Below are 25,002 nucleotides of genomic sequence, written 5' to 3'. Positions count from 1 at the left end.
GAGAACATTTGAAATTTACTTTTAACAATTATGAAATGTACCACACTCTATTAACTATATTCACCATACTGTGGAATAAAAATTAAAAACATTTCTCCTTCCTGAAATTTTGGACCCTTTTAATCATCATTTCCCCACTTCCCTATCCTACAGCCTCTGTAACCATCACTCTACTCTCTGCTTCTATGAGTTTGATTGTTTTAGATTTCACAAGTGAACATAATTTCATAAGTGGGAACATGTGATATTTGTCTTTCTGTGCCTGGCTTATTTCACTTAGCATAATGTTCTCTAACAGCATCCATGTTGTCAAAAATGACAGAATTTCCTTCTTTTTTTTAAAGTGGAATAGTTTTCTGTATCCATTCATTTATTGATGGACACTTGGGCTAATTCCATAACTTGGTTACTGTGAATAGTGCTAGAGTGAACACGGGAATGCAAATATCTCCTTGACAAAGTGATTTCAAATCTTCGGTAAATCACTTTGGGTATTTTGGCAAATACCCTGCAGTGGGATTGCTGGATCATATAGTAATTCTATTTTTAGTTTTTTGAGAAATCTCCATACAGCTTTCCATAGTGGCTGTACTAATTTACATTCCATTAACAGTGTACAAGTTTTCCCCTTTCTCCACATCCTCATCAAACTTGATGATAATAGCCATTCTGACAGGTGTGAGGTGATATCTCATTGTGATTTTAATTTGTATTTCCATAATTCTTTGCAATATTAAGCATTCTTTTCATGTCTGGTGGTGATTTGTATGTGTTCTTTTGAGAAATGTCTATTCAAGTCCCTTGCCTATTTTTTAATTGAATTTTTTTGTTTTCTCACTATTGAGGTATTTGAACTTGTATATTTTGAATGTATAGCTTGCAGATGTTTTCTCCTGATCTGTGGGCTGTCTGTACACACTTGTTTCCTTTGTTGTGCAGAGCTTTTTATTCTGATGTAATTCCATTTGTCTACTTTTACTTTTGTTGCCTGCACTTTTGGGGTCATATTCAAAACATTATCGCTAAGATCAATGTCATGTAGTTTTTCCTTTATGTTTTTTTTTCCTTGTAGTTTGTTACAGTTTCTGGTCTAAATACTTTATTATTTTGTTTTATCCTCAGAACAACTATGTAGTAGTTATCTTATTTCCCACATTTTATAGATGAGGAAATTGAAGTTAAATAATATGCTGAAGGTCATCTAAAAAGTGACAAAACCACAAGTCAGGTCTTCCTCCAAAGCCGAGGATCTAACCACTGGTGTTATGAAGAGGGGAGGGAAAAGTCCCTAAACTTCTGGTGGGACTTTGGCTGAGATTTTTTGATTTTAACAATGGGGTAAGGCTAGTGGTTTCTTAGATTCCTGTCACCTCTTAAGTGTTCTACTACTTTGGTCTGTGCTTTCTTCAGTCTGACTTGATGTGGTCTTTTTCTGCAACTTGGGACCCAGGTCTCCAGAGGAGTCCTTGAGCCATCAGAAGCCCATCCCTTGAGCACATTCTCCACCTCCCAGCGGCTTGAAAGATGTTGTCGTAGGACAGCTGTCCCTGGGGAGTCAGGCAGTCCTTTTGCTCCTTTTTCCAAGCAGCTGTGTATTACCTGATGGTAAATTCAGAGTATACTTCCCCTCTAGGGAGTTATGACTGCTCGTTAAACTGTCACCCTGCAAAAACGCTAATCCTCGTTCCCTAATATAACTTAGAAAGACAGAGGCAGGTTACCCCTGCTTAAAAGTAAAGAGCATATTTATGTAATTAATATTCTCAGCAGAATGAAATTATATAATTTGCAAGTGTCTGAAATGGAATTGTACAGTTCCTGGCATTCTAGCATGTGGGAATTCTTAGTAATAATACTTTAATGAGTCTTGGTTTTGTCAGGTGTTTTCCTAATTTTTTCACATTAAATTCTTACAAAGGTCATAGACGTTTTAAGATAATTTTCTTTTTGTAAAGAGAAATGAGAAATTTAAGTGAATAAGACTGCATAGAGTAAATCCCCGATCTTAGACTTCCTGGCTGTAAATCAATTTCTGGTCAATGTATAATGACGGATCAACAATCCTCATTTGCAGAATGTCTTTACATTTTTCGGGGGAAGATACTTGCCCGTATTTTGTCTAGAAATTTGCTTATGTCTCTGTTGTTTGATTTCGGCTGGAAAGGGAATGTGTCCTGATTTGAACTGCATTTTAATGGCTTTGCCTTAGGTGGAGGACAGCAGCAACTTTTAACAAGTTGAAAAATCTGCGTAGAGAAATCGGAAAAATTACCTGTGAGAAAGACTTACTTAAAGATACACATAAATCTTAGAAAATGGTTCCAAAATTTGGTTTTGCTGCTAAGATGTCTCCAGTTATTTTGTTATTGTTAAAACTCTCAAAAGAAATTGGCTTGAATTTCTTCACTTAGGATTGGTGGAGGGCAGTGGTAGTGAATGCAAGCCACGAAGAGCGATGGGTAGTGTTACTCCAAATTGCTGGCTTCAGTTTTTGGTTGTGCAAAGTTCTCCTCTGTACACACTTTCTTTCCTTTTAGGTTCTAGAGCCATTGCTGTCAGGGAGAGGTCTGCAAGGCCCTCACATGGATTCTGGTGGGGCACTTATTTACGTACTTACATGAGACTCATACTATACTTTGGAAATTATTAATTTAGGACATAAACCTTGCAGGTCATCCAGTTTTGTAGAAATGGTAAATTATACATAGATGACTAATGTGCAATTTGACACAAACTAGTCCACAATTACTGACATGACTTTGACCAGATCACGTAACCTCTCAGGACCTCAGTTTCTTTTCTGTACAATGTTTGACCCATGTCTCCTCAGATGGCTTCTAATCTAAGCTGTGATTTTTTTGAAAGCTTGCTTAGGGTTAGGAACAGTGGGAGAGGGGAGTTGCTCTATTGTATATACTGTATTTCTGAAACTAATGTTAAGAAGTAGCTCCTGGCCGGGCATGATTGCTCACGCCTGTAATCCCAGCACTTTGGGAGGCCGAGGCGAGTGGATCACGAGGTCAGGAGATCGAGACCATCCTGGCTAACACGGTGAAACCCCGTCTCTACTAAAAGTACAAAAAATTAGCCGGGCATGGTGGCTCGTGCCTGTAGTCCCAGTTACTCGGGAGGCTGAGGCAGGAGAATTGCATGAACCCAGGAGGTGGAGCTTGGAGTGAGCCGAGATCACGCCACTGCACTCCAGCCTGGGCAACAGTGCATGACTCTGCCTCAAAAAAAAAAAAAAAAAAAAAAAAAAAAGAAGTACCTCCTGATCCCCAGGGGCTTTAAAATCTAGTTCGAGAATTTCTTTAGCACCATTTATTCTGGATGACTTAAGATGATCTGTGAGCTTCGTGACCTCCAGCAAGTCACTCGACATCTCTGGGTTTCAGTTTTCGCATTTGTTAACTGATGGAATTAAATGAGAGGGCTGCAAAGGGTCTTCTCAAAACTATACTCTGGTTTCTTCTGAACCGACTGTGGCCTAGATCCAGATGCTAGCGTACTCGAAGTAGTTGAATCTTGTTAAGAGAGTGGCCCCTGGGGTCCAGCTGCCTGGGTTTGAATTCCCACTTTGTTCTGGCCAGTGGTGCAACCTGGGGCAGCTTCTGTGACCTCTCTGTGCCCAATCCTGCCTCTGTTAATGCAGGGATCATGTGGGCCAGTGCTCAGGATGCACTTAAAACACGGCCTGGCCTGGCACATGGTTAAACACTCAAAAATGTGGTCTGTCATTACTTTTAAAATTTAATTCTGTTCAGGAAGAGAGTGGTGTTAGCTTTCATTTTAGCTGGCAGGGTACAGCTCTTCTTGTGGCTTTTCTGAACGTGTTGCCTGCCTCACAGGATAGGCTTGCTCAGCACGCCCATGTTGACTACTCTTGCTTGGGTGCTGTGTGTTTAGTTGACCCTGAGCCAAGAGGCACAAGAAATGTGGGTTTCCTTACACCAGAGTCTTCTTGGCTGGGCCGAGCCTCTCCATTAGGCATCCACCCCATCCCCCATAGGGATGCATGGAATCTCTGCTTCCTTGTGTCTGGAGATTCTATTGAGAGCTCCCCTACAAAGCAAAGAGTGACACGGGAGAAAGAAGACAAAGCTTTCAGGTTATAAATAGCTTCCTCACGAGATGCTCTTGCTATGGGCTTCTGGTAATTACGACAGGCGCTGTTGGTTGTAATGAAGTTTAATTGCTGAGGAGCGTAGGGAGGTAGCCCTAAACACGGAAGCTCGCGGGCTATCTTTATGTTTTCTCTATCCTGTTCTGAACTTTAAAATCTCTGGTTGTGTCTCCAACCGGCAAGATCTGGTTGCGTATGGGAATAACTCCAGAGCCTTTGTGGTTCCTGGAGTGGGTCTGGAATTTTCATGGATAGTCTGCCTGCTGAGACGTTGGCTCATGCCGTTTAAGAAGTGGGAAGGTGGGATGGATTGAATAAAGGAGCAGAGAGCCAATGCCCTGGAAGTGCAGATGTGAGTCTTTTTGCTTAACTTCTCTCATAGAGGCACAGAGTCTGTGTTCATGGGTGTGCTTGCGAATGTCTGTGTGTATTGTGTTTGGGGATGTAGACTGAAAAAAAAACCAGCAGAAGAAATGGCCACAAAGCATTTTCACAGGTTGTTTCATAGTGTCTTCCAGAAATATCAACCTTGCTGCAGCCGGAGCAGGAAATTTTAGATTTCTTTTAATTCTTATTTACCCAAGGTCAAATTATAGTTTGTAAATTATTATTAAAGTCTCTTGTTCTTTCTTCTCTATCTAACTGTAGTGAGTTTATTGTCTATTGGTGCTCCATTCGGAGTCTGTATGGGCAAAGAAAGGAAATTAAGACCTCATTAACTGATTTTTCTACTTAATTACTTTTATAAAATATTTTGCCTGAAAAGTTGAAAGTGATGTCTGAAATAAAGTTTGGATTCCTGAAATTGATCAATGTCATTCACGCCATGATATCACACACTTGCTGAGCGGTCAGTGTTTGTTAGAATTTGGCTTTCTTCTGTCTTTACTGCGGGAACTGGAACAGCACTCCTCCAGCTTCCTTTCTGTCCACTTTTAGGCCTCAGGCTATGGTAACAGCTTTACAGTGACTCAGAAGACCTCTGGAGGCTCTGTTTCGTACCCTCACTCCTCCACCATCTTGCTTTGCCCTGCTGCTTATGTCCACTGCCTGGGACCTCGCTTCCTTCTCCCAGCCTAGTCCCTGCAGATGCTAGTGCACTATTTCCTTGGATCTTAACTGCGGCTTTTTCAGGAAGCTGTGCTTTGATCTGCATTGGCTCTACCCTCCAGCATGGCCAGTTCCACTAAATGCAGTGCCTCCTCAAGCTCTCAGAACTCCCATCTGGGCCTGGGGCACTGGAACCTTTTTGTCCTGGCATGGAAATCAGATGTTTAAGCCATGCACTGGTGCTTTACTGTACACAGCTATAATTCTCAGTGGGGGTTGTCTTGCCTCTGTAGCTGGAGAACTCACTGGGTTAGGCATAGTCCAATGTTAGTGAGACTTGTGATCGTGACTGCGAGTTATGTGTGAGTCAGTCCCCATTGTTGTGCTCCATATTCCCCTGCTCTCGTCTTGTCTTGTCAGCTTGCAAATGATGCTACTGATCTCCAGGAGGCAGGTAATAGAGCAATGCTCACCCATCCTAGCAAAGAACAAAACACAACCAAAGCAAAAAAAGTACTCCTTCCTTTTCCCCTTCTCACAAAACACACACACACACACACACACACACACCACACTCCTTAGGTCGGTAGCTGTATCTCCATGCATGAAAGATAGCATAATAATAATAATAATAAAGTTGGCATAATAGTGATGGTATGGTAATTACAATCATCATCTTGTAAGTAGCCTTGGGGAGTCGGGGTGCTTAAATGTTCTGACCAAGCTGCTTTTAAATGACTCAAAGGATTCTAAATCTTTTCAAATTTTCTTTTGGAAAATTTGACTGTATTTGAATGACTTGCTTGTCCTTTTTTCTTTTTAAAATTTAGGTGCCATACAAAACATTCGCACATTTCGTTGGCAATTGTATTTAAGTTAAAAAAGAAGTATTCGTTTTCCTCTTTGGTGTTGATATCTTTTCAGATACTTAAAAGATAAATTGTCACTCTATCTGAATTATTTGGCTAAAAATTCATGTTGATTATTGTGCATTTTTATTAATCAGTTGATTTCAGATTATGCTGGTTCAATTTTGAACCTTTAAGCTTGCCTTGCTTTAAGAAAAACTGATATATAAAAATGAAAACTTAAAATACATACTTTTTTTTTCCAGGAGGAAAGGTAAACTTTTTACATTGTAACAAAGTCTTTTGCTTTATCATGAATTCCTTTATTTATTTATTTATTTATTTATTTATTTATTTATTTAGAGAGAGTGTTGTGCTCTTGTCCAGGCTGGAGTTCAATGGTGCTATCTCGGCTCACTGCAACCTCTTCCTCCTAGGTTCAAGTGATTCTCCTGCCTCAGCCTCCCGAGTAACTGGGATTACAGGCGCCCACCACCATGCCTGACTAATTTTGTATTTTTAGTAGGGACAGGCTTTCATCATGTTGGTCAGGCTGGTCTCAAACTCCTGACCTCAGGTGATTCACCCACCTCAGCCTCCCAAAGTGCTGGGATTACAGGCATGAGCCACCATGCCTGGGTCCTTTAGTTATGATTGTCAAAATTTAGACTTGGTATGTAGCTTTCAGGAGCATATTTATCCGTTAAAATCTCACACATCATGGTGATTCTTCAAAGACTTGAAGACAGAAATACCATTTGACCCAGCAATCTCATTACTGGGTATAAACTCAAAAGAATATGAATTGTTCTATTATAAAGACAAATGCACTTGTACGTTCATTGTAGCACTATTCACAATAGCAAAGATGTGGAATCAACTTAAATGTCCATCAGTGATAGACTGGATAAAGAAAATGTGGTGCATATATACCATGGAATACTATGCAGCCATAAAAAAGAAAAAATCATATCCTTTGCAGGAACATGGATGGAGCTGGAGGCCATTATCCTTAGCAAACTAACACAGGAATAGAAAACTAAATAGCGCATGTTCTCACTTATAAGTGGGAGCTAAACAATGAGAACACATGGATATAGAGAGGAACAACACACACTGGGGCCTTTTGGAGGGTGGAGGGTGGGAGGAGAGAGAGAGAGGATCAGGAAAAACAACCAATGGATACTAGGCTAATACCTGGGTGATGAAATAATCTGTACAGCAAATCTCCATGATACAAGTTTACATGTGTAACAAACCTGCACATGTACTCCTGAATCTAAAATAAAAGTAAAAAAAAAAGCTTTCATAAAAAAACAAACAAACAAACAAAAAAAACCTCACACATCTATTCACAATAGCCAAGACATGGAAACAACCTAAGTGTTCATCAACAGATGAATGGATTTTAAAATGTGGGACAGTGTATAAATACACAGTGAAATGCTATGCAGCCTTAAAAACCAGGAAATTCTGTCATTTGTGACAACACGGATGAACCTAGAGGACATTATATTAAGTGAAATAAACTAGGTAAGGAGAAACAAATACTACATGAGCTCACTTATATATGGAATCTAAAAAAGTCAAACTCATAGCAGTAGAGAGTAGAGTGGTGGTTTCAGAGACTGTGTGGGAGAGGGCCAGGAGTGGACGGGGAAAGGGGAGGCGCTGATTAACGGGTACAAAACTTCGGTTAAACAAGAGGAATACGTTTTGGTGTCTGATTACACAGCTTGGTGACTGTAGTTAACCATAATGTATTGTATATCTCAAAATAACAAAAAGAAAGGATTTTAAATGTTGTACCACAAAGAAATGATAAGTATTTGAGACAATAGGTATGCTAATTATCCTGACTTAATCATTCCACAATGTGTACATGCATCAAAACATCGCATTGTACCCCATACATGTATACAATTATTATTTGTCAATTAAAAATAAAATGAAATGTAAAAAAACCCTTACACGTGTATACTCTAATTCCAGATGTTTATTTCTTATTGATCACAGATGTGGCCAGTAAATGGTTCTCTCTGTCTTTTGAGTTTCCATTGCCCTGTAGTACCGTTTGAGATCAGGTAATATGATGACTCCAGTTTTGTTCTTTTTGCTTAGGATTGCCTGGGCTAATCAAGCTCTTTTTTGGTTCCATATGAATTTTAAAGTAGTTTTTTCTGGTTCTGTGAAGAATGTCATTGGTAGTTTGGTAGGAATAGCATTGAATCTATAAATTGCTTAGGCAGTATTAGCCAAAATTTTCTAATGAACTTCTGTTTTCCCATTCTACATCATGTTTATCGTTTCTTTGTTAAATGCATAGCATGTGTTCAAGGTTTGTCCAGAAGCTCCTGGGGTCTTATGCTTCTGAGTTGCACAATTGTATGCCAGGCAAATAAATATAAGACCTTGAGACACAGTCACCAGCTCTTCAGCGAGTTCGATATTGATAAACTGGAGCCAAGGTTTGATATTCTCTAAAGGGAGGTGGGTGAGATAGTGGGAAGGGAGTGGAGGTAGATCTGGAAGCCTGAGCCTGGATGTTAGACTTGCTCCTGCACATGCTCCTCTACAGTCTTGAGCCACTCAACTGTTCTGGTTCACCTCATCAATTTAGGCATAATAACTTCTACTCCATCTATGTTATACACGTGGAGATGAGATGTAACAAGATCAATGGCTTCAGTGTACTTTCATTCACCAAAGATGATATACACATGCTCTGTGTTAGGTGCCGGGTCCTAGCACGAAGGAGGACTGCCTTGGTAGAACTTAGACTCTCATGTGAAGACAAACAATAAACAAGTAAACAATAAGGAATTACAAATCAGGGCAGGTGCTATAAATCAAGGAAACTGTATATTGCATTTGGGGAGGGGTGCTTAAATAGGAAAATCATTAAGAGGAATCGATGTGTAAGCCAAGGCTTAAAGGATGCTTGAGAACTGTGATGTGTAGTGTGTAATGTTAGTCCACGATTCTGATATCAAAAACCCTGGTGTGGATGTTTACACATGTATGAACATCATAATCATCTGAGGCATATCCTTCAAATTGCAGATTCATGGACCTTCCTCTGGCGGGGGTTGGGGGAGTCTTAATTTAGTAGGACTGTGGTCACGCTCTAGAATCTAGAATCTGCATTTTTTAAAAGCATCCAGATGATCCTGTTGATCTGTTAAGTTTGGAAACTATTGTCTTGGAGAAATCCTACTGAGAAGCAAGAGTTTCCTTTCAAAGGAATGACTATGGCTTAGTCTTCTTTAATTATGCTTCTCATCTGCCATGCTTCGCTTCTTATACCAACCTCCACGATTTGGAAACTTCTGTGATCTAGGACCCTGAGCCTTCCCAACGCTGCTGTGGGACTTGTTCCCTTTTTCCCAGCAGGTGTACTATATGAAGAGAAACTTCTGGATGCTGTTAAGTGGGAGAAAGGGGCTGTATTTCTAGTGCATATTGGAATTCTGGTGTATACCATTGTATGTTGAGTTGACTGCTGTGGCCTGGTTTGGCAATCTAAGTGCTTTTTGTAATTTTATACCTGCAGGAAATATGTTTGGAATTCCATAAAAGTTGGCATGAAGAATTCTCACGCCATAATTCATTGTATCTTTGCCCTCTGCCTAGTTTTAATATAACTTTAATATACTTTGTATACATATTCAATACATTTAATGTAATTGAGTGGTTTCAAATTGAGTGGTTCTTGAGTGAAACTAGAAATAGCTCTTATCTTGGGATCATAGGTTCTACTGAAGCCCATTTGAGTCTTGGGGAAAAGGAACCGAAGCTGCTTCCTCTCTTCTCTCTCCCTCCTGGGGGATTTCAGGAGAGCCAGTAGCAATTTATTTGAGAACATTAGAGTAGCCATTGGGATTTACCGATGAGAGTTTTTTGGTTTGTTTTAGAACCAAGTTATGTTTTAAAAAGGTTGGTTGCTAGTGGTCCAGTAGGCTAGTGGCTGGCAGGGTGTGGCTCATGTCAAACAATCTTTTGGAACACAGCCTGTCACCTTCTGCTTCAATGGAGAATGGCCTGAATAGTGATTCTTAGTTATCTCGGATGTGCACTCCATCGCTTTTTATGCTCAATCATTGCTGCCTATAGGACCACCCCAACCTGAATGATGACTGTCATTCTCTGATAAGAGGAAGGAGTTGACACCTGGCTTGTGAACATATTTATCTTAATAAAGCACAGGGAGTTGTTAGAGCTCACCCTCTTCTTTCATCCAGGAGAATCCAGAAGTGTCAAGGTTTCTCTGGCAGGAGCCCAGCCTGCAGGTTGGGTGAGAAACTCATGAATAGGACTCTGACATGTGTGTTCACCTCTCCCTTGGAATGTCTCACTTTTATTTCAGCACAATTTCCGTGTTCATCTCGTAGGTGTAAGGTGGAGTTGGTAGCCTCCTGCTTGGTGTGCTAATAACCAAAACAGATAATCAACCACCTTCCCTTTGTTTTCCTTGGCATGCTGAAAAAGGCATACACAAATACTAATAAGAGCATCGGAGAAATAAATAAACTCAGAAAATACAAGAAACAGCTGGGCACGGTGGCTCATGCCTATAATCCCAGCACTTTGGGAGGTCGAGGCGGGTGGATCACCTGAGGTCAGGAGTTTGAGAACAGCCTGGGCAACATGGTGAAACCCCGCCTCTACTAAAAATACAAAACTTAGCCAGAGGCATGGTGGCCCGTGCCTACAATTCTAGCTACTTGGGAGACTGAGGCAGGAGAATTGCTTGAACCCAGGAGGTGGAGGTTGCAGTGAGCTGAGATCACACCACTGTACTACAGTCTGGGTGACAGAGTGAGTGAGACTCCTTCTCAAAAAACAACAACAACAAAAAACAAAAACAACAACAACAAAAAAGAAAACACAAAAAGCTTACAACTTTGGTAATTTTTAAGGTATAGATTTTAGATGTTAGCAAAAATGTCTTGCTTACAGGACTGATTTTATCTTATGCTCTTTCTTGAGAATTCTAATGTCTAGCCTCAGAGGACAGTGAAAAACTCACATATATCTAGTCAGACTTAATTTTTGCATGGTCTCTTGCTTGCCCCCACAAGGAAGGCAACTCTCTCCTAACCTTATTTTCCTGTAGTTAGAATTCTTATTTTTCAACATTACTTCTTGGCTGCTCTTTGAGATTTCTTCCTTTCCTATCCCCTTCCCCAGTGGAGAGGTGAGGAAGGGAGTGTGGAACTCAAACTTTATTTTATTTTTATTATTTGCTCTGTCACCCAGGCTGAAGTGTAGTGGCATGATCATAGCTCACTGCAGCCTCAAACTCTGGGGCTCATGTGACCCTCCAATTTCAGCCTAATTTTTCAATTTTTTAGAGACAGAATCTTGCTATGTTGCCCAGGTGGTCTTGAAATGCTGACCTAAGCAATTTTTCCACCTTGGTGTCCCAAAGTGTTGGGTTTACAGGTGTGAGGCACCACGCCCAGCCATACACTTTACTGAGCTTCAGAATCACCTGAAGGGCTTGTTCAAACCCAGACTGCTGGGCTCCACTCCAAGAAGGTAGAGGGAAACTGAGAATTTGCATTTCTAAAAAGGGTCCAGGTGATGCTATGCTAATATCACTGGTTTGCTAACAAGACCTCATTTTTTTTTTTTTTGAAACAGAGTGCAGTGGCACGATCTCAGCTCACAAGCCATTCTCCTGCCTTAGCCTCCCAAGTAGCTGGGATTACAGGCACCCGGCACCATGCCCGGCTAATTTTTTTTTTTTTCTGAGATACAGTCTTAGTTTGTCACCCAGGCTAGAGGGTAGTGGCGTGGTCTTGGCTCACAGCAACCTCTGCCTCCCAGGTTTAAGTGATTCTCCTGCCTCAGCCTCCCAAGTAGTTGCGGTTACAAGTGTATGCCACCATGCTCAGATAATTTTTTGTATTTTTAGTAGACATGGGGTTTCACCATGTTGGCCAGGCTGGTCTCAAACTCCTGACCTCAGGTGATCTGCCTGCCTCAGCCTCCCAAAGTGTTGGGATTACAGGTGTGAGCTACTGCACCCGGCCAATTTTTTGTATTTTCAGTAGAGACAGAGTTTCATCGTGTTTCCCAGGTTGGTCTGGGATTACAGGTGTGAGCCACTGTGCCCAGCCAATAATACTGTATGTTCTATAGAACATGAAGCTCACAGGCTTCATTGATTGGTTCATTAATTAATTCATTCAACAAATATTTTTCTCAGACAGAGCTGTGGGTGCTGGAGGTTACGCTGATGCACAAGATGAAGTTCTTGCCTCAGGGAGCCTCTATGCTGGTGCAAGAGGCAAACATACATCATGCAATGTTTGTCTGGGATAAGGGCTATGAAGAAAAAGCAAACAAAGTAGGTCTCTTTGTAGGAGAGTGGTGGCCAGGGAGGATCTCTTCGAGGAGATGAGGCCTCCAGGGAGAGGAGTGGCAGGGTAAAGGCCTGAGGTAGGAAAGTGTTTGGTGTGTTGGAGCCTCAGCAGGAAGAGGCTGGTCTTACTGGGAGTTGAGGCAGGGAGAGTGGTCAGAGCGGGCGGCAGAATGTTGGTAAGAGTCACACACAAAAATATTCCTGTGACCAGATACGTTCGGGAAATGTTCGTTTCAACAACAGTAAAACTTTTTTTTTAGTTTTTTTTTTTTTTTGAAACAGGGTCTTGCTCTGTTGCTCAGGCTATAGAGCAAGCTGTAGGTGCAATCCCAGCTCACTGCAGCCTTGACCTCCAGGGTTCAAGTGATCCTCCCACCTCCTCCTCCTGAGTAACTGGGACTGCAGGCATGCGCCACCAGCCTGGCTAATTCTGTTCATTATTTTTGTAGAGATGAGGTCTCACTATGTTGCCCAGGCTGGTCTTGAACTCCTGGACTCAAGCAATCCTCCCACCTCGGCCTCCCAAAGTGCTGGGATTATAGGTGTGAGCCACTGCACCTGGCTGACATTAAATGTTTTTCTTTATTGAAGAATTTTCCTAAGGTTTTTATTGTGCTGATCCCCATTATTAATCTCCAGGAGAAGGATAAGGTATTTTTTTCTCAAATTTACATGACCATGAAATTTTTACTCCCTCAATCACCTCGCAGACTGATGTTCTTTGAAACGCATTTGGGAAATCTTGATCTAGCAACTCCTACTCTCTCATTTTCTAACTGGGAAAACTGAGGAGCAGAGAAATGAAATAGCCTGTTCCAAATAATAAAGCTTGAGGTGACATGAGGCGGTGGAAGGAACACTGAGTTTGGGGGTGGAAGATGAGGTTTGAGACTTTGCTCTTGTATTTTGTGAATGTGGGACCTGGCGTCTGTTGCCTAAACTGGGTAGTTTCCTCAGCCAAAATGGGAGATTGCACTGTTTGCTCTCTGAGGATCCTGGAGTCACTCTGGGTGAGTGACTACTGATTTTTTTTGACTTGGGAGCCTTGTGTCAGTTAAGCCAAAGGAAAAGCACTGGGAGATTCACATAAATACATTCATCAAATACCACCATCTAGGTTATTTTTGCTTTCAAATGAATATACTTCCCAGACAAGTAATTAAAATAAAATCTGTCAGAGGATGTAAAACTCTAAATCATAAAATGTTGGTTAAAAAAAAAGAAGCAATGGAGAAAGACTAAGATCTATGGTAATGTACTTTGCTGTAAAATATTTTAGCATTGATTTCCATTTTTATGAAATTCATAGTTGATTTGAATACAAACAGTAAATCTCACAACACGTGAAATCTATCTTTCTCTTGTTTGCTTTCCAAGGAATTGTTGAGGAAATAATTAGGAAAAAAAAGACTCTTGGATTTTAGTTTTTTACTAGCTATACGAGTTACTTTGGATTGATTTTTCTTTATCTATAGGAGGGATTCAAATATTCCTTAAGGTCTTTTCAGCTCTACTAATTTAAGATATCTATATTTGACAACTTTTGCCTTGAAGGGATGTTAGCAATAGAATCTTGGTCAAGGTGTGACAGGGACCTGAGGGTTCTGAGGACTTAGGATGTGAGCTGTGTATAGGTAAGGTAAAGTCATGGTAAATAATTGTGTTACAGAGAAGATGCCAGTTGGGAGCTCTTTGGTGAGATTTTCCTAAGGAATTCTGCTGTTCCTATAGAGCAACAAAGTTTGGGCATTGTTTAAAGAAAGAATGAAGGTGTATACGTTCCATTATTATCTATTCACAAGTGTGGGTTCTCCTCATTCTGGGCCCAGGGTAGGAATGTACTTTCTGGCCCCCTTGGGATTGGATGGGGCCATGTAACAAATTCTAGACAAACAGTCCCATGTAGTTCTGCAAGGGATATACCCAGGCCAGAACACTTAACTGCCACGGGAACACCCTTTTCCTCTGTCACAGGGGTGGCAACATTCTGGTGTCATCAGCCTGGGTTCTGGAATCAGAAGTCATGGAGCAGATATCCCAGATGACCCTTGAATGGATTATGAATTGTGACCAAGGAATAAACCTTCATGATTATAAACCCTAAGATATTTAAGCCTGCTTCTTACTGCAGCGTAATGTAGCCTATGCTGACTACTGGATTCAATAAGTTGAGAAATCCCAATGAATCAAAGGGAGAGCAGCCATCTAGTAAATAAATATATTAAAGAAAAGATGCCAGTTGGTAGCCCTTTGGTGAGATTTTCCCTAGGAATTCTGCTGTTCATATAGACTAGCAAAGTTTAGAGACTTGGCTAAAGAATGAATGAATGACTGTGTCCCATTGTTATCTGTTCAAACTGGTATAAGCTATAAAGCATATCATGCAAGAGGCAGTATGCTAGTTTGGGCAGGCTTCTCCTCCTCCTTCTCCTGGGAGGTCAAGGCTGTAGTGATCTGTGATTGTGCTACTGCATTCCAGCCTGAGTGACAGAGCAAGACCTTGTCTCAAAACAAAAACAAAAACAAAAACAAAAACAAAAAGTCAAGCATTTGTGAATTTTCAGAATGTAAAATACCAAGGCTTTTCCAAATCAGATAAATCAGGAATGTTCACCTTTACATCCAAAAAAGAAAGAAGAAAAAAGTTCAAATAGAAGTTCAGCAGAATAATATAAAACGTTAAATAGGTGACCAAAATTCAAATTATCAACAGATAGCTCAATTTGATGGATCTTTCAGTAAACTTTAGTTTGAAACAACAAAAAATACCATTTACCAAAACATGAAAAATATTTTCAGGAAATTATTATCTAATTTGAAAAATAAAAAATGGAGTCCATGGCAAATAAGAAAAATACAAAAAAGGAAATCAACCTTTGATATGGTTTGGCTGTGTCCCCACCCAAATCTCATCTTAAATTGTAGTTCCCATAATCCCCACACGTTGTGGGAAGGACCTGGTGGGAGGTAATTGAACCATTGGTTATCCTCATGCTGTTCTTGTGATAGTGAGTTCTCATGAAAGTTGATGGTTTTATAAGGGGCTTTCCCCCCTTTTGCTCAGTACCTCTCTTTGCTGTTGCCGTGTGAAGAAGGACATTTTTGCTTCCCCTTCTGTCATGATTGTAAGTTTCTTGAGACCTCCCCTGCCATGCTGAACTGTGAGTTAATTAAACCCTTTTCCTTTATAAATTACTCAGTCTCAGGTAAGTTCTTATAACAGTGGGAGAATGGATTAATACAACCTTTATAGGAATCAAGAGAGTATTACGGACAGTTAAAAACGTCTTAAATCAATAGCGTATCCTGCATTATTGTGTGTAGAAAACTATAATTAATGTGATGTAGTTTTTGTTAGTTGCATAATCTAAAAGTATGAAAAAGAATTTGATTATATCTCTAAAAAGACCACAGAGTTGTTATTGAAATACACACTTCTTGAGACAATGGGCAAAGTTCCCATTTGTGGGATATTTCTTTTTATTTGTGGGAAGTATCTTCTTTTCATACAGTGAAATGAAGAAAAACTGTACTAGATGAGAAATCTTTTTCTCTAAAGTAAACTTCTTAAATACCTCCAATAATATAATACTTGTAAAATATAAATTTTCAAAACTCAGACTTGAAACAGGTTATTATTAAACAAACACACTGCTTGGCAGTGTTTTTTCAAAAGTTAAACTATTTAAACTGCCACACTGTGCTTAAATCATATTTCAAACTTTTATACTTAGTGCTTTTATGTTCTGAATGTAGACTCTCAATCTAATGACAGTATAGTCTGAGCCCTGCAATATGTATACAAGCAAGTAACATTTCACTTCAAACCAAAAGAAATGATTAATCTTCTATTTTTGTCAAAATCATAATATTAAGATAACTATAAAAATTAGTATTTATCCATGGCCAGTTTATGGTATTCTATGGAAAACCTTTCTTTATTCCTTCTTTACTTTCAGCTTCCTCTTTGGAAACTTCTTCATCCACCTTTTATTCCTCCTCCACGTTGTTAAAAGATTGAGAAGATTCTGGTAATAATTTTTTGGACTGGTGCTATGGCTTGGATCTGTGTCCCCACCCAACTCTCATGTCAAATTGTAATCCCTAGTGTTGGAGGTGGAGCTTGGTGGGAGGTGATTAAATCATGGGGGTGGCCACTCATGGATGATTTAACACCATCCACTCTGTGGTGTTCTTGTGATAGTGAGTGGGTGAGTTATCATGAGATCTGGTTATTTAAAAGTGTGTAGCACCTCTTCCCTCTCTCTCTTCCTCTCGCGTCGGCCATGTGAAGTTCCAGCTTCCCCTTTGCCTTTGCCTGTATTGTAACTTTCCTGAGGCCTTCTCAGAAGCCAAGCAGAAGCCATCATGCTTCCTGTACAGCCTGTAGAACCATGAACCAATTAAACCTCTTTTCTTTATAAATTATCCAGTTGCAGGTATTTCTCTAGAGCGGTACAAGAAAGGACTAATACAGAAAATTGGTACTGAGGAGTGGGGCATTCCCATACAGATACCTGAAAATGTAGAAGTGACTTTAGAGCTGGGTAATAGGTAGAGGTTGAAAGAGTGTGGAAGGCTCAGAAGAAGACAGGAAGATAATGGAAAGTTTGGAACTTCCTAGAGACTTGTTAAATGGTTGTGACCAAAATGCCAATAGTGGTATGTACAATAAAGTCCAGGCTGATGAGGTCTCAGATGGAGATAAGGAACTTATTAGAAACTAGAGTAAAGGTCACTTTTGCTATGCGTTAGCAAAGAGTCTGGCTACATTGTGCCTCCGCTCTAGGAATCTGTGGAACTTTGAACTTGAGAGAGATGATTTAGGGTATCTAGTGGAAGTCATTTCTAATCAGCAAAGTGTTCAAGATATGGCCTGGCCGCTTCTAACATTTTATGCTTATATGTGTGTGCAAAAAAATGACCTGAAACTTGTGTGTGTGTGTGTGTGTGTATATATATATATATATATAAAATGTTTCAGACAGAATATTGCTTTGTTCCCCAGGTTGGAGTACAGTGACATGATCATGGCTCACTGTAGACCTCTGCCTCCCAGGCTCAGGTGATTCTCCCACCACAGCCTCCTGAGTAGATGGGTTTATAGTCATACACCACCATGCCTGGCTAATTTTCTTGTATTTTTAGTAGAGGCAGGGTCTTACTGTGTTGCTCAGGCTGGTCTCAAACTCCTGGTTTCCAGTGATCCTCCTGCCTCAGCCTACCAAAATGCTGTGATTACGGGTGTGAGCCACTGCACCCAGCCCTGGAATTTATATTTAAAAAGGAAGCAGAACATAAAAGTTTGGTAAACTTGCAGCCTGGCCATGTGGTAGAAAAAAAAACCCCTCATTTTCTGGGAAGGTATTCAGTCAGGATGGATAAATTTGCATAGTTAAAAGTAAGACAAATATTAATAGATAAGACAATGGGAAGAAGGCCTTGAAGGCACTTCAGAGGCCTTCATGACAACTCCTCCCATCATAGGCCCAGAGGCCTAGAAGGGAAGAGTGATTTCATGGGCCAGACCCAGGGCCCCCTGCCCTGCACAATCTTGGGACACTACTTTTCACATCCCAGCTGCTCCAACTTCAGCCATGGCTCAAAAGATCCCAGGTACAGTTTGGGCCGATGCTTCAGAGGGTGTAAGCTGTAAGCCTTGGAGGCTTCCATGCAGTGTTAACCCTGTTGGTGCACAGAGCACAAGAGCTGAGGCTTGGGAGCCTCTACCTAGATTTCAGAGGATGTATGGTAAAGCCTGAATGTCCAGATGGAAGCGTGATGCAGGGTTGGAGCCCTCATGGAGACTGTTTACTAGGGCAGTGCAGAGGAGAAATGTGGGATTGGAGTCCTTACATGAAGTCCCCATTGGGGCACTGCCTACTGGAGCTGTGAGAAGAGGGCCACCATCCTCCAGACCCCAGAATGGTGGATCCACTGTCATCTTGCACCCTCAGCCTGGAAAAGCCACAGGCACTCAATGCCAGTCCAAGAGAGCAGCTTTGGGGACTGAACACTTTAAAGTTACAGGGCAGAGCTGCCCAAGGCCTTTGGAGCCCACCCGTTGCATCAGAGTGCCTTGGATGTGGGACATGGAGTCAAAGGAGATTCTTTTGAAGCTTATGATTTAACGACTGCCCTGTTGGATTTTGGACTTGTTGGACTTATAAAGGGTCTGAAGCCCCTTTTACTGAATGTATCTCTTTTGGAATGGGAGTATTTACCCAATTCCTGTACCCTATTGTGTCTTGGAAGTTACTGACTTGTTTTTGATTTTACAGGCTCATAGGCCAAAGGGACTTGCCTTGTCTCAGATGAGACTTTGGATTTTGGACTTTTGAGTTAATGCTGGAATAAGTTAAGACTTTGAGGGGACTGTTGGAAAGGGATAATTATATTTTGCAATGTGAGAAGGATGTGAGATTTGGGAAGGGCCAGAGGTTGAGTGATATGGCTTGGATCTGTGTCCTCACCCAAATCTCATGCCGAATTGTAATCCCCAATGTTGGAGGTGGGGCCTGGTGGGAAGTAATCGGATCACAGGGGTTGTCCCTCATGAATGGTTTAGCATCATCTCCTTAGTGCTGTTCTCATGATAGAGAGTGAGTCAGTTATTGTGAGATTTGGTTGTTTAAAAGTGTGTAGCACCTCTTCCCTCTCTCTCTTCCTCCTGCTCGGGCTATGTGAAGAACCAACTTCCCCCTTGCCTTTTGCCACAATGGTAAGCTTCCTGAGGCCTCCCCCAAAGTTGAGCAGAAGCTGTCATGCTTCCTGTACAGCCTGCAGAACCGTGAGCCGCTTAAGCCTCTTCTCTTTATAAATTACCCAGTCTCAGATATTTCTTTAGAGCAGTGCAAGAATGAACTAATATAACAAGTATGGCTGCAGTCTATGCCTTTTTGAAGGACAAAGGCAATATGCCACAAATATCAGAAAGAGTCCTAAAAATGGCCCTGAAAGCAGAATTGCTGAAGCAAAAACTGTATACAATTTCCAAACCAGTAATCTAAAGTCTTCAGTAAAATAGCGTGGCAAATCTTGATCCACATAGAGTGCTGAGAGTGCTGACATACTGCTCATCAGAAAAGAACCTGAACCAAACCATGATGGAATTGGTTCAATACTCTTCCACTCTTCATCACTTATAAAGTTTCTGAAGTCCTTCTTAGTCCTTGGACCCTGATGGTGTCTAAATTCACCATCTTTACAATGATACATAGTAGGAGAGCAGTTATGATGAACTGTCTACTCAGTCCTGGCTGCCCTGTGACATCTACTTTTGCTACATTAACCTGAAGAACTTCTCCCCATTCAGCAAAACTTTCCCATTCTGGTGGAAGCTTTTGACAAGCGGGGTACCACAGGGCACAAAATTCTATCATCCAATCTCCTTCCAGCAACTGTCTTCAGTTCTCATCCACGATAATGCATACATCTCTCTGCCACCTGTTCTGTTTCTTTCCATGTCCTCCAAAGCAATAGCACCAGGACTGCCAGGGAAACCATGACTCCCAGAGGGTGCCATGTCTGCTGCTTGCCCACCTCACAACAAGTGAGGCAGCCTCAGCAGACTTGATCTCTCTGGGCCCTGGTTTCTCCATCTGCTTAAAGGGATAGTAATATTATCTAGCTCATAGAACTGTTGCAAAGAATAACTGTTAATATGTGTCAAGACCTTAGACTAATGTTTGGAATGTAATAGGCAGTCAATAAATCTTAGCCATTCTTCTCTCTCCTCTACTCCCCTTCCCTCTCATTTTTAAAAATTTTATTTATTTATTTATTTATTTATTTAGAGACAGAGTCTCACTCTGTCACCCAGGCTGGAGTGCAGTGGGGCGATCTCAGCTCACTGCAACCTCTGCCTCCTGGGTTCAAGTGATTCTCATGCTTCAGTCTCCCGAGTAGCTGGGATTACAGGCGCATGCCACCATACCCAGCTAATTTTTGTATTTTTAGTAGAGAGAGGTTTTGCAATGCTAGCCAGGCTGGTCTCAAACTCCTGACCTCAAGAGGATAGGCCAAGGCTGATCCATCTGCCTCAGCCTTCCAAAGTGTTGAGATTATAGGCGTGAGCCCCCATGTCGGCTCTATTATTTTTATTGACATGGGAAAAAAAGGACTCAAAGGATAGACATCTGTGAAAGTAGCCATCTCTGGGTAGTAGGATTCTGAATGACTTTTATTTCTTTGGATTTTTTTTTTTGATACCAAATTTGTGTGCACTGAACTTAAGTTACTTTATAGTTAGGAAAAAAATATTATTTAAAAACAGTATATTGGCTGGGCACAATGGCTCACGCCTGTAATCCCAGAACTTTGGGAGGCCGAGGCAGGTGGATCACTTGAGGTCAGGAGTTTGAGACCAGCCTGGCCAGTATGGTGAAACCCCGTTTCTACTAAAAACACACAAAAAGTGGCTGGGTGTGGTGGTGCATGCCTGTAGTCCCAGATACTTGGGAGGCTGAGGCAGGAAAATCGCTTGAACCCAGGAGGCAGAGGCTGCAGTGAGCCAAGATCATGCCACTGCACTCCATCCAGCCTGGGCAGAGAGCGAGATTCCATCTCAACAACAACAACAACAGCAACAAAACAAAACAAAACAAAAATCCCCCCAAAACCCCAAAAAACAGTATATTTACTACGATTTTTTTCCCAAAGAGTGTATACCACTCACTACATTAAGTCCTATGATTAGTGCTTTTAACTCAGTTTTATGACCTACTTCCATTAGCTTTCACCCTCTTCGAAATGTCTTCCATCTTGACTTTTTAATTTCATTAATGATTTTTTTTTTCCCCTTGGCCACCTGTTGTTGAGACCAGTGAATCTCCTGGTCTCTAATAACTTATCAAGTCTTATGAATCTTTTCTCCTAAACCTCTCACACTACTGTCCACTGTCCCAACCTACTTCTGATCCTTACCACTTCATGTCTGGACTATTGGGTTTTTCTTATCCATCGACTTCCTTTTAATTCTTGCATAGTAAAGCCAGACAAATGCTCTTAAAATACCACCTTATATCATTCGTTTGCTCAAACACTAGCAGAGGCTCCTTACATTCCCCATTGCCGAGGATAAAATCCAATTTTCTGGCTCGACATTGAAAGCTGTCCACATTACTCAATCTCTGCTATCTCAAATAATTCACCACTTACCTTATTTATGGTCTTTTCCTACCATACTTCTGTACAGTAGCACTTTTGCCCTCCTGCTTCCTTTATGTCCAAATTTTACTTGTCCTTCAAGATCTTCCTTTAATATACACTCGTCTGAAATGTTCATTTTTTTTTCTTTGTAAATTGCAATAGCCCTGCTCTGTTTGGCCGTTAATCACACACTGACTTGAGATTTTCTTATGCTGAAATGTTGTTAATCTATATCTTTTAACATTTCTGTTGTCTGTTTCTTCTCTCCAACTAAATTATACTATTTCTAAGGGTGTTTACATTTTCTAACACCCCAGTGCTTTACAGAAGAAGATGGGTAATAGCTAGAATATTGACAGATGAATTAATATATCTAATATTTGATAAAAATAGATGCTAGAATAAAAATACTTCATTTTATTTAAAAGCAAAGACAGAATTTTGACTTGGATCTTTTCCTTGTTGACTTTGTTTTGACTTTACTATTTATAATGTTGTTTATCCTGATAGTCTGAGCTTCTTTTAATGGTCAGATCAATATTTGCTTGAATATCTCCCAAAGCAAGCTTTCTGTAATTCACTTATTAGAGAAGGTCTTTAAATTCTTGGGTATAGGATTTTAAAAATGAAATAAAACTCCAATTAGTAAAATCCTAGTTTCAGAGTAAATGCTTCTGTTGTTAATGACCTGGATGCTGTCCCACTGGACTCTGGGCTCTTTGAGGGAAGTTACTATTTCTCAGTCGTGTCCATGATCTCAGTACCTAACATAGTCTCTGCCACAAGGTGTGAACTTGCTGTGTCAAATGAAAACTGCAGAGCAGCACTGCAGACTTGGAAGGAGGGAAACATTACATCTCAGATAAATTTAAATGTATTAAATATTTGTCATGAATTTAATATTTTTCTTCTAAACAAACAAAGCACAATTTTTAATGACTGTAATTTAACAATATAGTATCCCTCCCTCAAATCTCTTATCTCCTGACTCAGTACATCCATGTCTTGGATTTACAGTGTCTACTCATTTGCTCGTGATTGCTGCCATTCTGGTTTTGCAGAGGTTTCACGTTTCTCTGTCCCTGCAGAGTGATCATGCTGAGATGGCTCTGTGCGTGTTCTTGCCCCCAGTTTCTGCGCCTTTGAAATATACCCTAGAACACTCAGGTGGTGGGTGGTGATGGGAGCTCAGCTAGCCAAGAATGAGGGAGCAAGGGGATGTGATCAGAGGACCTTTAGGGTGCGGGAACAGAGGAAGCCTCAGTTCTGCACCCTCTGACAGCCAGCAGAATGGGGAAATTCCAGGCCTTTATTCTTTTCCCTCCTCCCTCCCTTCCTTTCTCTCCTCCTCCCTCCATTCCTCCCTCCCTTCCTTCCTCCCTTCCTTCTTTCTTTGTAATTAACATTGGAAGGGAATATGCCGTTTGTACAATGGCAGTCCTGGCAACAGCTCTCTGTTCTCTTCAAATCCCCTGAAGTCATGATGTGCCTCTGGCCTTTGTTCTTTCCGGTTCTACTCACCCAGCTGTTGCTCAGTCTTCCTGGGCTGCAGTCTGTTTATGATGCCCTCAGAATGTCAGCAGGCTCCCTTCACCAATCCCATGTGACTGCTGATCTTCACCTTCACTGCCCTTTATTCTTTTTGCTTTTAGTTTATACTGCTCTTGTTTATTGTAGTTTAAAGCTGCATATTATTTTGATGTGTGCATGTATCATAGTTTCTTTCCTCTATTTATTTTTATTTTAGAGATAGGGTCTCATTAGATTGCCTAGGCTGTAATGCCGTGGCTATTCACAGGCACAGGCACAGCTCACTGAAGGCTCACACTCCTGGGCTCAAGTGAGTCTCCCAGCTCAGCCTCCCAAGTAGCTGGGACTACACGTGTGTGCCACCACACCTGGCTCTCTTTCCTCAATTTTAATAGTTAAAATTTGTTAAGAATATTAGGTCTTTAGGTGAGATAAATGTTACAAATATGTTTCTCCCACTTTTTTAGTATTTATTATTATTATTATTACATTTTTTAATGTTTAATTTTTGTGGATACATAGTAGGTATATATATTTGTGAGGTACGTGAGATGCTTTGGTACAGGCATGCAGTGTGAAATAAGCACATCATGGAGAATGGGGTATTCATCTCCTCATTTATCCTTTGAGTTACAAACACTCCAGTTACATTTTTCTTTCTTTCTTTTTTTTTTTTTTTGAGATTGAGTCTTGCTCTGTCACCCAGGCTGGAGTGCAGTGGCATGATCTTGGCTCACTGCAACCCTGCCTCCTGGGTTCAAGTGATTCTTCTGCCTCAGCCTCCTGAGTAGCTGGGATTACAGGCATCTGCCACCATGTGCAGCTAATTTTTGTATTTTTGGTAGAGACGGAGTTTCACCATATTGTCCAGGCTGGTCGCAAACTCCTGACCTTGTGATCTGCCCTCCTCGGCCTCCCAAAGTGCTGAGATTACAGGCGTGAGCCACCACACCTGGCCCAATTACACTCTTTTAGTTATTTTAAAATGTACAATTAAGTTATTATTGACTATAGTCACCCTGTTGCACTATCAATATTTTTATTATTTTAAAATAAACTTTATTGTATATATTTGAGGTTTGCAACATCTTGTGGGATACATATATCAATAGATAGTAGAAAGGTTACGGTAGTGAAGGAGATGAACATATCTATCATCTCAGAAAGTTAATTCTTTGTGATAAGACAGCAGCTAAAATCCACTTATTTAACAAAAAACCCGGATATACAATATAATTTTATTAACTTTAGTTCTCATGCTGTACGATAGATGTCTAAACTTGTTCATCACATGCATCTGCTATTTTGAATTCTTTGACCTACATTTCCCATTCCCTGACCACTCCCCTACCCAGCAGGTGGTAACCACTGTTTCATTCTCTTTCTGTGTATTTGAGCTCTTTTTATGATTCCACATAGAAGACTCTTAGTGTCTTTGACCACTTACTTGATGATGCCTCAAGAGAGAGAAAACCTCTTGCCTTTCAATGTTCGGGTTGATTCTCCTAGGTTTTAACTTTTGTCACACATCCAGCACTCTTACTTGCATACTGATTTTTGAGACAGTATGGGTCAAAATTGTTTACAAAACACAAAATACATGGACAAAAGAGAAACCAACAATATGGAGACATATTAGCTTTGGTAGATTGGCTGAAGGTGATGGTGCTCTATAGTAGCTAAGGCCCATTAGCCAAGAGGCACAGTGTTGTGTCCTGGGCCAGTTTTACTGCTTGAGAATGCATTCTGTTTCTTGGGGAATGAACACACACACAATACTGAAACAGATGACTGTGTGTGTGGTAATAAATACATATGTTTGGGGATATTTCAGAGACAGATAGTATTTAGATGAATCAGCACAGGGTGTGGTATCCTTAAGCACAGTAGACATGGATTCCAGAATCATGCCAAATTACTTGCATTCAAAT

General features: G+C 40.8%; 1 protein-coding gene and 1 pseudogene across 3 annotated transcripts in view; one reads left to right on the top strand and one right to left on the bottom strand.

Moving 5' to 3' along the window:
- Positions 1 to 25,002, top strand: part of SLCO5A1 (solute carrier organic anion transporter family member 5A1) — a 161,992-nt gene that overhangs the window by 16,710 nt on the left and 120,280 nt on the right. The window lies entirely within an intron of this gene.
- Positions 18,974 to 19,916, bottom strand: LOC103886877 (annotated as a pseudogene).

This window comes from Papio anubis, chromosome 8, assembly GCF_008728515.1.
Source record: "Papio anubis isolate 15944 chromosome 8, Panubis1.0, whole genome shotgun sequence".
NCBI lineage: Eukaryota > Metazoa > Chordata > Mammalia > Primates > Cercopithecidae > Papio > Papio anubis.
Note: the sequence above shows the minus strand (reverse complement) of the source record. Positions and strands in the feature narration are given on the sequence as shown.